Here is a 14717-nt window from a genome sequence, read left to right as displayed (position 1 = left end):
TCCGTGACCCTTGTTTATGCCCCTGAGGTCATCTCAGTTCACGAATGGTATCTAACAGTTTTTTTCGCGAATAACTGTCGAAAGGGCATGCTAGAGCGCTGAAAATGCCTTAGTTGTGTTAAGCTCGACGATGCAGATCGACTGATATGCAACATGACAATTTCCGATCAGATCATGACCTTGACCTGAGGTCGAATTTCCAAGTTAACCTTCAATGTCAAATTGTAGTTAATTTGACGAGTCTTGACAAGAGGAACGCGATGTCGGTAAAATAAAGCTCGTGCAATGCATGAGTCAAAAGTTATTGCAGAAAAAAACTTCAAAAAAAATCGTCTATTTTGGTAGTTTTTGCCCCTTGCATGCAAAACCGTTGACGTTAGGTCAAATCTAAGAGAAATAACCAGAAAGCATGCTAATATGGCTATCAATGCGCTTTTCCGCGGTGCTGTAAGTGTAGCCCTAATTGGTTCCCGAGTTATGCGTCGGCATCTTGTAAACTGTCGATATTCGACCTGAAAATCGGCGAAATTTGGCCTTCACCATGACCTGACCTTTGACCTGACCAAAAAGTGACCGAAGTAATTTCGTCATTATTTTTGACGCTCTTTCGAACGAAGATGGATTATGGGGTGCAAAAAGATATGTTTGCCAATGCACATCTATGTTGTTGGATGGAAATATTGAGGGTGCAGCTGCACACCGTGCACTCCCTCTTCCGCCGCCCCTGATTTCTTGCCACAAACGTCTTCAACCGCTCCCGAATGAAAGAATGTACGTTAATATTGATATATTCTTATTTTGTGGAGGTTGGGCAAAGTCTGATCACTACTGGGGCATTCCTCAACTCTACTGGGGCATTTGCCCCAGTAGTTCACATGTTAGCCGAGGCCCTGCGCCGAAGCGGCCTCTGAGGGCCCCCACGCTAGCCTCTGGGGCTCGGCCTCAGCCTCTGAGGGCCCTGAGACGGCCTATGAGGGCCCTACGCCGGCCTCTGACTTCTGAGGGCCATCAAACGGCAAATTTAAGATAGTTTGACGTAGTTGACTTTATTTAATGACTTAATGATGTAATGACTTTATTTAAGTTTGGGCCAGTACTTCGGATAAGGCCCTGAAGGTCGTTTCTCTTGGGACACCCAAGCATGCACGTACCCAGGATTTCGTCCAGGAGGGGAAAACCTGCTCTCGAAGGGGCCCCGGGTTACCTGGGGGGCCACTGTCAACCCAGGCAGGGACGTATCCAGAACATTTTGATGGGGGGATTGGGCACGGTGGGTCCGGTCCCCCTTGCGGACGGGCCCCTCTATCTGTCTGTCTGTCTCACTGTCTGCCTGCCTGTCTGTCTGTCTAAGCCCTGAAAAAATGTGGAATATTGGCAGATAAAAGTATCATTTTGCCTGAGAAATGTGCATAAAATGCACGGTCTTTTATGAAGAAGCGAAGCGAGTGAGCCCCTCAGAGTCGCCGATGTTGGTCCCTCAGACTTGTCTGTGAAAGGCCGTCAAATGCGCTGGTGTGGGGTCCACACAGGCGCCGTTGTGGGGGTCTTAGGCTTAGAGACGCTGGTAAGGGCCGTCATAGGCATGTATGGGGCCCTGAAAGTTACTAGTGGTCCTTCATAGGCCGGCAAGGGAACCTCAGATGCCGGTAAGAGGCCCTCAGAGTCGCCGGTAAATGGCCGTTAGATGCGCTGGTATAGGGCCCCCGGAGGCGCCGGTGAGCGGGCCTTCAGAGCCGCCGATGTAAGCCGTTAAGAGGCACTGGTGTGGGGACCTTAGAGGTGGCGGTGAGGGCCCTCCCAGGCGCCATTGTGAGGGCCCTCAGAAACACTGGTGTGGGCCGTGGGGCATAACAAACAGGTGTGGGGCCCTTACAGCTGATCCCTCATTAGCCTTCAAGGACCCTCAGAGGCCGGCAAGGTCCTTCAGAACCTGGGGTGGGGCCCTTCTGGAGATAAGTGTGCCTACATAAGAGCCCATGACGTATTCTCAAAAGCCCTGTGGTGTCCTTTCACTCCTTTCCAGTTGAACCGTGGCCAGCGCAGACCCTCTGATGTCAATTGGCACCGTAGGGCCCCTTCGGGCCCGAGGGGACCCTAAACCATATAACGGACACGTGTCTCCTCGCCCCTGGCTATGCCATTGAATCCAAGTGATCAGGGGCCCTTTAGGTAATCAGGGGCATCTCAGGTGACTGCAGGGGCTTTTCAATTGATCAGGGGCCCATCAGGTTACCATGACCAGGGGACCCTCTGAAAATCAGGTGCCTGTTATACCAGGGGCTCCTCGGGCAACTAAGGGCCTTCATGTGACTGCAGAGGCCTTCAGATAACCAGGTACTCCCCGGGTAAACATTGGCCCCTCAGGTGACCAGGGCTTCTTTAGATGACTGGCCAGGGGCCATCCAGGGGATCAGGGGCCCCTTGGGTAACTAGGGGCCCCTCAGATAACCAGGGGCCCCTCAGGTAACCAGAGGCCCCTCGGGTAACCTGGGGCCCTCGTAACCAGGGGTCCTTTACCAGGAGTCCTTCAGATAACAAGGGGTCCCTCAGGTAACCAGGGGCCCCTCAGGTAAACAGGGTCCCGTGACCAGGGGCCCTCAGGTAACCAGGGCACCTTAGATACCTAACTAGGGGCCCCTCAGGTGACCAGGGGCCCCTCGGGTAGCCAGGGGCCTTAGACAACCAGGAAGCTCTCAGACAGCCAGGGGCCCCTCAGATAACCAGGGGCCCTCAGGTAACTAGGGGCTCGTCACATAACCAGGGGCTCCTCAGGTGACCAGGGGGCCCTCAGGTAACCAGGGGGGTCCTCAGGTAGCCAGGGGCTCTCAGGTAGTTAGGGGCGCTCTGTGTTCGTCACTGTGATAGATATCGCTCTTTGATGTCAGTTTTTCTTCCGAGTAAAAGACGTTCTGTCTAGTACTGGAATTAAGGCAGGGAGACCCAGAACGCTTTCGTCACGCTGGTCCCCCTGAGTCATCCTTGGACCTCAGGGGCCCCCGTGGCCCCCCTTGGGTACGTCACTGCACTCAAGTGACCCAAAGGGTTCACTTGCATGTCTGATCCCAAAGGGGGAGGCCATGGCCTCTTGGCCTCCCCCCTGGATACGCCATTGTTGTGAAACCTCTGAAGGATACTCTGTCCTGTAAGTTTCATTTCCCTCTGAAAGCTCCTCTGGCACTGAGGACGTCACGAATTTGCAACATCGCGCAGATGTTCACTTATGATGTCATAGGTCAGTGACCTGACCTGACCTGAACATTTGATTGGTGTCAAAAGGTCTGGCTTGATTCAAATGTCAGGCATTTTCAAGTTTCAGCTCTCTATCACCTGCGTGCTTTGAGCTGTCGCGAAAAAAATATATAAGGGGGCCGCAAGAGCCGCCCCCCCCCTTCAGCCGGCGAGGGTTATCCCTCGGCAATTTCGCATGTCGCAGGAAGGTTAAGACACGGTCCTCCCAGGTCAAGCGTGATAATTAGCCGTCATGAAAGCGAAGCTGGCGGGCTCTCTCGTTAGTTTCAATCTGTCTGAATATATTTGAAACTTGAAAGAGCCTTTTGGCAAGCGACGTTGTGGAACTCCCAGGCCACGAACTCGCTAAAACCGCGAGCTTCGAGACGGACGCCTTATTCACTAGCCCACACGGGGGAGATTGGAATTAAGAAGGTTAATGAAATAATTGTGCTTTGGGGCGATGAAGGGAAGGTGTATGTATACTGGATGGTGAAGAATAAGATGGTAAAAGCATAAAACTGTGCTACATCTTTTGACTTATCCTACCAATTTCATCATTATCTGGCAGGGAACGAGCAGCCAAAGTGTCAGGGGGGGGGGGCGGGTGTGAGCCGGAATCGCTGTTGGCATTGACAGACCAGACAGTCAATTCAGTGAATTCAGTGAATCCCCTGTCACTCAGCATCAGGCGCTGCCGGACGGATGTTTGGCTTAAAATTACATGAAACAGTGGACTCACGAATATCAATATGGTGCTAAGTTGATAAACGCGTCGCGTTGATGCATTGCACCGAGCCTCGTCATTCGTCAACACCTTCCCCAGTCACATGACGGTGGTATTAGTCCCCTGCAGAATGTCAAGTGGCTCTATGTCCTTCGCGCAGCATCGACACCAGTCGGAAACTGCCAAGGCCTAACTTAGCCATGCCTCGAAAATATATGCGGCCGAGAAAACACACAAACACACATTGACATGCATTTGTCTGATGGACCAGGTCGGCCTGGGGCAGTAGAAGACGCGTGTATAAAATGAGTGGGCTGCATGAGGAACACATGCCACTTGAAGAACGGGCCCTGTCAAGACAGCAGCAGGGAAATACTTGCCAGGTGAGATTTTGGCTTCCCAAATTCTAACTGCTTTCAAAATTAAGTATGCAGTTGGATGAAAACAAAGTCGGTGGGATGTAGGTAAGATGTCTGGTGATTCCAATTTCCATAATCCATTTTGAATGAAGCGTAGGTACCTATGTGCACAAAAGGCATTCTTTGATCGTTAGCTAAACACTAGGTAATAGTGATTACGAGCGAGCGAGCGCAGCGAGCGAAGTGAGTCTTTTCAATATAACGGAAAAATCTCAGTATGAGCGGCCCGGCCCGGCCCGGCCCGGCCTGTAACGCTTTTGAGAGGCTTATATCTCAGCAACCGCTGGACCGATTGGCCTGCGGTCTTTTTTTGTTGGGTAGCCCCATCCCTTCTACCCCGTAATTGACTACTTTTGATACATCTCAGTGACCGTCGTGGCACGTGCCACGTGAAAAGTCAAGGGTGTTCAAGCTGTTTTGCAAAAGTAGTGATTTTGAGAGGCTCATATCTCAGCAGCCGCTTGGGCGATTGACTTGCGGTAATTTTTGTAGGGTAGCAGCATCCCTTCTACCCAAAATAGGATACTCTCGATGTATGTGGGTCACCCCCAGTGCACGTGCAAAATACAACAATAAGAGGTGCCAAATTTGTTCCCATTTCAGTAACTCGGTAATTACTGGGGCGATTTCGCTGAAACTTGGCATACAGGTAGGCACCCACCAGGCAATGCATTCCCATGTGTTGTGGTTAGGGTGCTACTGCACGTGCGCACGTGCAGGGGGCGTTTCCAGATTTCGAGAACGGCTGGGCCGATTGCGCTCAAATTTGGTACACGGTTGGGGACCAGTTAGTAGGGTGCCGTGCAAAAGTCATTTTGGACCCCGTTTGCACGTGCGCACGTGCAGAATGCCGCTTCCAGATCTCAGGAACGGCTGGGCCGATTGCGTTCAAATTTGGCACACCGCTAGCGACCGGTTAGAAGGGTGCTTTGCACAAGCCCGTTGGAAGCACCCTCTCGCCCTTCGGCACGTGCAGGGCTCACTATCTCGCTCGCTTGTTCTTCGCCCAAAAGGCGTTTTACTGGTTAATTAACCCTCGCATGTGTGCGGCGTTTGTCAGTTTCTAACGTGTAGGGGGGTCGGTCGGACCCCCCTTGCCGTTTGGTCCCTGATTTAGCCATGTAGAGCTTCTCGGAAAAAACGAGCGTGTTGCCCGTGACGAAAGGAAGCCGATGATGCCCAATTTTAAGGTCCTAGGTCATTGGTTGACCTTCCAGGTCAGGTCAATGACCCAAAAGTCGGGAAAATCGGAACCTGCTAGAACTTCGTAAAGTGAAGCTGATATAGGGTTTTCGGGGTGCTGATCACATTCACGACTTTCATGTCAGTTTTACCACAGATGATGTCTTTATCCATTTAGGCTAGGTTGGGTCAGATCAGGTCAGGTCAACCGTCAGGCGTCCTGCCGGCTAGGTATATGTACGGTCTGTCTTAAAAGTACCGCGCAAAGTGACGGTGGATCCATCAAGCCTGACCGAGGAAGGGCCTACTATAATTTAAAGTCACCGAACCAATTGACCTGGGGAATGGACGAGGATGTTCATTGCTTCGGTGACTCAAATTTAGCAGTCCTTCATCGGTCAGGCTTGATGGATCCACCGTCACTTTGCGCGGTACTTTCAACCCTCGCATGTGTGCGGCGTTTGCCAGCTTCTAATGTGTAGGGGCGGGGGGGGGGTCGGTTGGACACTCCCTTGCCGTTTGGCCCCTGATCGAGCTAGAGCTTCGCGGAAAAAAACGAGAAAATGTTTCAAAATGTTTCAAAAAAAAAATGTTTCAAAGTCCAAAAAAATACAGATGAGAGAAAACTCGATATGTCATGTATCAAAAATAGCGTATTTTTTGATATTTCAAAAATACAGATTAATCTCTGTTTCATTGCAAGTTCAATGTTATTACGAGCGAGCGAGCGCAGCGAGCGAAGTGAGTCTTTTCAAAATAACGGAAAAATCTCAGTATGAGCGGCCCGGCTCGGCCCGGCCCGGCCTGTAACGCTTTTGAGAGGCTTATATCTCAGCAACCGCTGGACCGATTGGCCTGCGGTCTTTTTTGTTGGGTAGCCCCATCCCTTCTACCCCGTAATTTACTACTTTTGATACATCTCAGTGACCGTCGTGGTACGTGCCACGTGAAAAGTCAAGGGTGTTCAAGCTGTTTTGCAAAAGTGGTGATTTTGATAGGCTCATATCTCAGCAGCCGCTTGGGCGATTGGCTTGCGGTAATTTTTGTAGGGTAGCAGAATCCCTTCTACCAAAAATAGGATACTCTCGATGCATATGGGTCACCCCCAGTGCACGTGCAAAATACAACAATAAGAGGTGTCAAATTTGTTCCCATTTTAATAACTCGGTAATTACCGGGGCGATTTCGCTGAAACTTGGCATACAGGTAGGCACCCACCAGACAATGCATTCCCATGTGTTGCGGTTAAAGGTAGTGTGCCACCTTTGAAAGATTTCCCATTTTATTTTTCCTAGGATAAGAAGCTTCTGTTTTTACCTAATATCGCAAAAAAAAAATCAAAAATGGGCCTGGAATAGTGCCTTTTTCGCCTAAAAGTTTTTCGGTTTTTAGATATGTATAACAACTGTAGTGGGCTCACCTGCAAACAGGCGTCGGGCAACAATCGCGAATGCGGCGCACTTGTGACAATAAGCAAAGGTCATTATAGTGTTACGACCATACGACGTACGGGAATGAGTTATCAGCTGTCTAATCGTAGACAACACAATGTCGAGCCTTAAACTGTAAGCCCGTATTGGTATTGTTTCTTTTATTTGGCTGTCGAACATTATTTATGGTTTGAAATATGATTTTATGTAAAATAATTGATATGAAAAAGCCGTCTTATAAGTTATGACCCCATTTCACCACACGCAAGTGGCAGAAATGACAATGATCAGCTGACGCATTTTTCTTGGCCGAAGTCAGAGCGCGCGGCCCGACGCACCACGCGTATTTGGAAATTCCGACCTCGACGAGCATCAGAAGCCACCACTGAACTCTATAATGTGGAATGCGCATCGGCCGCCAGATGGTGTCCAACGGTGCCGCCATGTTGCGCAGACCAGAAAGCGGCCGCCGCCTGTGTTGGGGAATAGGGAATTCGGGACCTCGATTTACGTTTACGGTCGCTGCATCCGTTACGTTCAAGCTATGTGGACACGGAACCCAGCATCTTACGCAGAATTGAATGGAGAACAAGATGAAATCCTAAAAAATCCTCAGATATAAGGAACTAATACGTTAAACCCTTATAAGTCAATGGGGAAATATGAAAATAGCTATTTTGGCGCCGAAAATGATCTGAAACTATCTCAAGCATATAGAATCATGATTTCATGCACTCCTTGCAAGGTTCTATGCTTCATATTTACATTGTTGCTCTTGCGTGACGTCATTTGTGACGTCACAAGGGTCACAATTTTTCTTCAATAACTCCCGATCAAATTGAGCTAGCGAGTCGGGAAAGCCACCAATGGACTCAGGAAGACCTGCCGAATCGAATGATATGCGACATGACCTCTTTCGACCAACTTCGTGACCTGGGGGTGCTGACCTGACCTTGACATGAGGTCAACACCCTAAGTTGACCTGACCCGAACAAAAAGTATATCATTCGATGCGCCTGAGCTAGCTGAACACGATGATGCCAAAATCGCGGCTCTACAGCCATTTTTGGCGAAGTTATTTACAAAAAAACGAACCCTTGCCTTAGATCACTTGACCTGACCTCAGAGGTCACCGGTTGAGCTGAGACCTTTACAGCGGGTTCCTACCAGTCACTCTGCATTATACTTTGCCGCATACGACCACTTTACCGCTTAATTCTAGTTAAATTAGCGGCGCATTAGCGAGGTGGGTTCAATCAACCCCCTCGGCCGGGGCAAATGTAGGTCCGGCGAGTGAATTTGAGGAATTCTGAAGATACAATCGTGTTCCCCACTCAATTCTGCGTAAGATGCCGGGTTCCGTATCTACGTAACTTGAACGTAACGGATGCGGCGGCCGCAAACGTAACTCGAGGTCCCGAATTCCCTATTCCTCAACACAGGCGGCGGCCGGTTCTTGGTCTGCGCAATATGGCCGCCACCGTTAGACACCACGGCCAATAGGATTGAAGCGGCATTGCTCCCCTGTGGAAGCCACCTAACAGGCGTGTTCGAAACCGCAGGAGATGATGATGAACGGGTTTATCGAAACTTGATTGGATGAGCATATCGGTAATAGCGATTTCAGTGTGTGCATTTATTGTTCATAGTGGTGTGAAATGTGGTTGGGGTAGGGGAGAGTGGGGTAATTTGGCCGCTTTTTTTAGGAAACGATATAACTTGAAATTGACGACACATTTCTGCATTTTCTCAACGCTGGCAGGTGTCGCATTCATTTTACTTTACTGGACAGTGAACTTGAAATGATAGAGTAATTACTTATATTGAAATTGTGACGTATTACAAAGGTCTGCAAGGCGGCCAAATTGCCCCACTAGCAGGGTTATTTGGCCGGGGGTGTGGGGCAATTTGGCCGGTGTTAGTCTGCGGTCGGGATTTTCTGTTATATTGCGAGTCAGCTTCAGATTCAGCAATGACGTGTGTCCTATGACGCATTTGCCGCATTTTGGAGGTTGGCTCAGGGATCACAGGGGTCAAAATAGCCAAATTAGCGGCTCTAGATGCGATCACAGTTTTTTACGAATAACTTTTGAAGTAATCAAGCTAGGCCAAAACTTCGAGTACCATCGTAATTATCTCTTCAGTCCGCATCGAAAGATATATGTGTTTACCTTGAGAAGTCAAGGTCAAAGATTGACCTCAGGTCACGTTGCATTAGGTCGCTTGACCTCAAGGTCACGTGATATCAAGGTCATCATGTATATCATTCGATGCGCCTTGGCGAGCTGAACAGAATGAGACCATTTGTGCGGCTGTACCATTTTTATGTAAGGATTAATTAGCAAAAAACGTTTGGTAACCTTTGATGACGTTACATGCTCTTACAGTTGACCAATCGGAAGTAAGGCATCAAAGTAGTCAAAGTTGGTCATGAATCATGTCATTTATGGTACAATTGACCATGAAAACTCGGCCGTCCCAGCAAAGTGACCATGAGCGCACCGGCCAAGTTGCCCCGCTAGTCCCGGCCAAATTACCCCATATTGCCATTCTGAAAATTTTTGTCTATAAAGTCATCACGGCTTTACGGAATTAGATAAAATTGCTCTTGGAACCGCTGAACACCCCCAAGAATGGCGCTATAATGTCTGAATTCGTTTTTAGCCCAAATACTACATGTTATACAACTTTGTAAACAGAAGTAAAAGTTACCATTTTCTAATGAAATTAACGTTTTATTAATTTTGAATAAAACTACGAGGGGCAAAGTTTTGACATTTGTCCTCCAGTTATTTCTACCCATGACAAATGAATAGAGACTAGAGTTATTTCACTCACTTTTATTATACACCGTACAGGTGGGGGCGGCCAATTTACACCACCGGCCAAATTACCCCACTCTCCCCTACGACCGACAACCCGTCGGGGCGAATTTCGCACTGGGGTACTCAAAATTTGAAGAATTTAAGACGTTTCCATGAGTTTTGAAGGTATGGATAAGTTCTAAAAATCCGGTTCTCCTTATCTGGGCCATTAACTCCATACGGTCCAAGAAAGCTGGCACACTACCTTTAAGGTGCTACTGCACGTGCGCACGTGCAGGGGGCGCTTCCAGATCCCGAGAACGGCTGGGCTGATTGCGCTCAAATTTGATACACGGTTGGGGACCAGTTAGTAGGGTGCCGTGCAAAAGTAAGTTTGAACCCCATTTGCACGTGCGCACGTGCAGAATGCCGCTTCCAGATCTCAGGAACGGCTGGGCCGATTGCGTTCAGATTTGGTACACCGCTAGCGACCAGTTAGAAGGGTGCTTTGCGCAAGTCCGTTGGAAGTACCCTCTCGCCCTTCCGCACGTGCAGGGCTCACTAACTCGCTCGCTCGTTCTTCGCCCAAAAGGCGTTTTACTGGTATAACATTTTGGCATTTGAATAATCCGTCTTGAGTTACAGCCCGCTAAACTTAGCGCTGCAAAGCATGATCCAAAAAATGTCAAACACCATAACTCAAAAAATACTCTTCTGATAAGCCTGAAATTGTTACAGGTGGATTCAGAGCCCCTGATTAGGTACCCCTGAGACAAATTTTCGTCAAATTCCGAGAGATGAGGGTGTCAAATTGGAAAAAGTGGTACGATCTATCGTGGAATACCCCACCTCTTCTCTTTGTATTTTGCACGTGCAGTGGGGGTCACTCACATAGATCAAGAGTATCCGACCTTTGGTAGAAGGGATGCAGCTACCCTACAAAAATTACCGCAAGACAATTGCCCAAGCGGCTACTGAGATATGAGCCTCTCAAAATCACTACTTTTGCCAAACAGCTTGAACACCCTTGACTTTTCACGTGGCACGTGCCACGACGGTCACTGAGATGCATCAAAAGTAGTCAATTACGGGGTAGAAGGAATGGGGCTACCCAGCAAAAAAGACCGCAGGCCGCCAATCAGTCTAGCGGTTGCTGAGATATAAGCCTCTCAAAAGCGTTACAGGCCGGGCCGGGCCGGGTCGCTCATACTGAGATTCTTCCGTTATATTGAAAAAACTCGCTTCGCTCGCTGCGCTAGCTCGCTCGTAACCATGTGACGAACAAAATTGGTCAATGCCATGCTATGTTCTAACCGTGCACCAAAAATTGTGATTCTAATGCGACTCACGCGCCGGCAGTATGAAGGTGGTCTGCGCTTTGACGCTGCTCTGCTGTCTGCTGCTGCTGTTGCCCACCGAAGGACAGGAGGTGGATCGTAGTGAGCGCAGACAGAAGGCCCTGGATGTGATTCTCAAGGGACTTGATATCGCTGGCAGAGTCATTGATACAACGAGAGACACGCTGGGCGACTTTCAAGACAAGAGAAAGTAAGGTGAGAAAAAAGCGTCTGGAAGAAGAGGGACGATTGTAATGCAAAAAGAAAGAAAAGAAATTAAGCATAAGTATTGGCGCTGCGAGCATGAGGTAGGGGAGAGTGGGGCAAGTCACCCCCGTTAATTAAGCTTAAAGTGTTTTCGCGGAGAAACTTGAGGTTTGTTGCTAGATAAGCGATTTTATTGACATGTATTCAATTTGACAATAGAGCAATTACACTAACTCCCGCAAATTCGTTTGCTAGGAAGAACACACGTCTTCCTCGAACAAGTCATTTCGGGCATCTTACCCGCGGGTGGGTAAGACGCCCACGCCATGGGGCAGGAAGCACAACTAAAACGTCTGTAACATATGTGCAGAGATGCAAGGCGATTGATACCTACTTGAATAATTATTATTGACGTAAAATATTTGAGCTTAGCCTATAATTTCCCGAGATAGGGCGCCAATAAAATGACTGTTAGTCTTAAAATCCTATACCATTTCACCTATTGTTCTTGTTTGTTCGTCCTTGTTTCGCCCTATACATTGCAGTGTCACACCAGTGAGCCGGCATCGTGACAGAATAGCCTCTGACCAGTGACCGTTTTCATGTGTGACAGGGTAGGGCTGCAGCTGCGGCCACTGCAGCCCGAGGCCTCAGAGCTGCAGCTGGGATCTTCCCAGCTGCTTAGCTGCCAGCTGCAGCCTGCATTCCGACCAACGGCTGCAGCAGATCAGCCGACGAGGAGACAACGCTCGCTAATCGGCTCGTGAAAATCGTATCACGTTCGCAGATCTGTGAGGAGAACATCCGGACTGTGGTCGGTACATAATTCATCTGGAAGCAAAATGCTGCAGTAGTAAAAGTGGTGCTGGGAAGGTTTTTTCTTATCTTTGCTTGAAGCCATGAAAATAACGCTAGATTTTTAGTTGACATCTGGCTATAAACTAAAGTAAATCTATGATTGAATGGGCTATACCCGTGCAGTGTATGTATGTAGCTAACGCTTGTGAAAATAAACTTATTTCGACCTCAACATGTTTCAAGTCTGTCTCGAGCTCCCTCGGCCGTTATCTATCGTATAAATAATTGTCTTTCAAGGTAAGATGATCAATGATCGCGATCATGGAAAAAGGTTAAGGCCTGGCTACACTATGCGTTTTCTGCGTGCGTTTTTGTGTGTTTGCGGGATTTGCGTAATATCGTTCCAGAAAAAATAAACGATATTATGTTTTTGTGATGTTATTTACATTCAATTTTAGTTAATATAAGAGTTTTATTAACTTTCCATATAACTGATGTAAAAGTTATATTATTTTTAACTTTTTTCTAGAAAGATATTACGCAAAAAACGCAAACCCGCAAAAAACGCACGCAGAAAACGCATAGTGTAGCCAGGCCTTTAGGTGCCATAGAACTTGTCCACGGATGAGTAAGAACATACATGTGATAGGAGACAGAAGTGGTTACGTTTTTACCCTATATACTCGTAGTTCAATCCACCCTTCAACCTCTTCGACCTTCAAAGTAACGTGTCATAACTGTATATCTTATCGAGAGCACAGTGTATATAAATAATCGAGAGTATCTATGAAAAGAAAAGTATAAAAACACGCCTCCTTTGTAATTTTATTCCTGCAATCAACAAAATGACAAATATCAGCAAATTAGTGAAATGTTTGGAAGCAAAGCATTAGGTACACTCATGAAAAGAATGTAACTATAGGAGGCATTTACCTGCTACTTGTGCTCTTACGAGTAAGCTTCCACAATAGTAGTAGTAGTAGTAGTAGTAGTAGTAGCAGTTGTAGAGATTATTGACACCAGGTGCATGTACAAATGATGTCACTTAACCCTATTAGTGGCAGGCTCCTGGCTACCCCATATTAGTGGCAGGGGGGGGGGGGGCTGTTTACGACCCCCCCTTGATATCTCGAGATCTAACCGGCCGATTTTCAAAATTCAAACGGCATTCGATTTGGCTCAACGAGATCTACATTTCTAAAAGAAAATAAAATTAAAAAATGTCAATAGGGGGGTAGAGGGGGGTAAAAACGGGCAAATTGCAGATACATTTTAGACTGTTTATCACGGCCAGGTTTCTGAACCGATCTTAACGCAACTGTTGCCGATCGATAGAGAATGAACCAGGAATTCACATGGATCCTAAAAATATGCATTTTCAAAAATCATAGGCGGATACAGATCATTGAGATTGGGGGTACACAAAAAGTATAGTAAATAAGGTTTTTGTTGGTACTGTTTCTAAAAAGGGTGGCAATGGTCTTGTTATGTTACAATTTTCTTATGAGAGAACGACTAAAATTGTATTGGTCATGCATAGGCGGTGTCAGGGCACCTATGTTGGGAGGTAAAAAATAACCCCCCTTTTTGGACGCCTGGATCCGCCTATTATAGCAAAAACGTGTCAAAAGAGGATGCACAATAACTTTGTATATGTTATCACATGATACCTTTCATTCACTGTTCGTAAAACTGGTGCAGCATCGTGATCTTCGCCCAAATGACTCGCTTCACGAATAGGACCCCCAATTCCCAGTGCTCTGGAGCCGCCCCTGGTAAAGTTATGAACTTGAAATTTTCAGGGAATGTGCTTAATTTAGTTTTAGGAAAAGTCAGAAAATTTCAGCATCGTAGCTGCGGTTTCGGAGATATTCCCGAAAAACCTGAGGGGTGGATAAAAACAACCCCCCCCCCCTGCCACTAATACACTGTAAAAAAATATTGACTAGCCCCTCGTCAAATGATTCTCAACGCTAAATGTCGGGGGTACAGACTAGTTTTGCATCCTACTTTTGACACACGCTGCGAGCCCCTGGCTTGTTTTGTGTTCGTCAGATGACAGTAACCAGGTGCCGGTTAGTTTTTACCACGTCCCAAAAATAGCTGGAGCGTTTCTGCCTTGTTTTGGAAGCAGGTCCTCGTTAATGCTGTGTATGATAACAAAGTACCTAGTAACAATAATAACGAAAAACAATGTCAAAACGAGGGCGGCTTGTTTAGTGACGATGCTCAAAAGAAGCATCGTCTTGTTCCTACTTAACGAATGAAGCTCAAACTAGGTCAAAACTAACGTATTGCTCAACCCATAGTCAGATGACCAGCAGATCCTACGCCGCCCAATCCAGTCATCGAATTTGCCAGCGAATTCGTTTGAAGACCATTATATTATTAAATATCGGTGGTCTTCAAACGAAATCCCTTACCAGTTTGATGACGAATTCATCCGGCCCATTCCAAAAACGCTCAAGATAAAATGAAAGTGTATTTCTGAAATAATGCGCTTTCTTGCAATGCAACTTTCGTATATCAAGCGAACCTTTCACTTCCAGCGCCCGTTTACAGTTATCAATCGAATCAGAAGCATG

At 47.4% G+C, this 14717-nt stretch overlaps 1 long non-coding RNA gene across 1 annotated transcript; it reads left to right on the top strand.

Annotated features, from left to right (window-relative positions):
- Positions 1–4229: 4229 nt before the first annotated feature.
- Positions 4230–12360, top strand: LOC122375067. Its single transcript, XR_006255332.1, has 3 exons — positions 4230–4338; positions 11150–11343; positions 11948–12360. It is a non-coding gene; the product is annotated as an uncharacterized LOC122375067 (long non-coding RNA).
- The last annotated feature ends 2357 nt before the right edge of the window (positions 12361–14717 follow it).

The sequence above is a fragment of the Amphibalanus amphitrite genome, unplaced genomic scaffold (genome assembly GCF_019059575.1).
Source record: "Amphibalanus amphitrite isolate SeventyFive unplaced genomic scaffold, NRLGWU_Aamphi_draft 001768F_arrow, whole genome shotgun sequence".
Taxonomy (NCBI): domain Eukaryota; kingdom Metazoa; phylum Arthropoda; class Thecostraca; order Balanomorpha; family Balanidae; genus Amphibalanus; species Amphibalanus amphitrite.
This window is presented reverse-complemented; position numbering and strand designations above follow the sequence as displayed.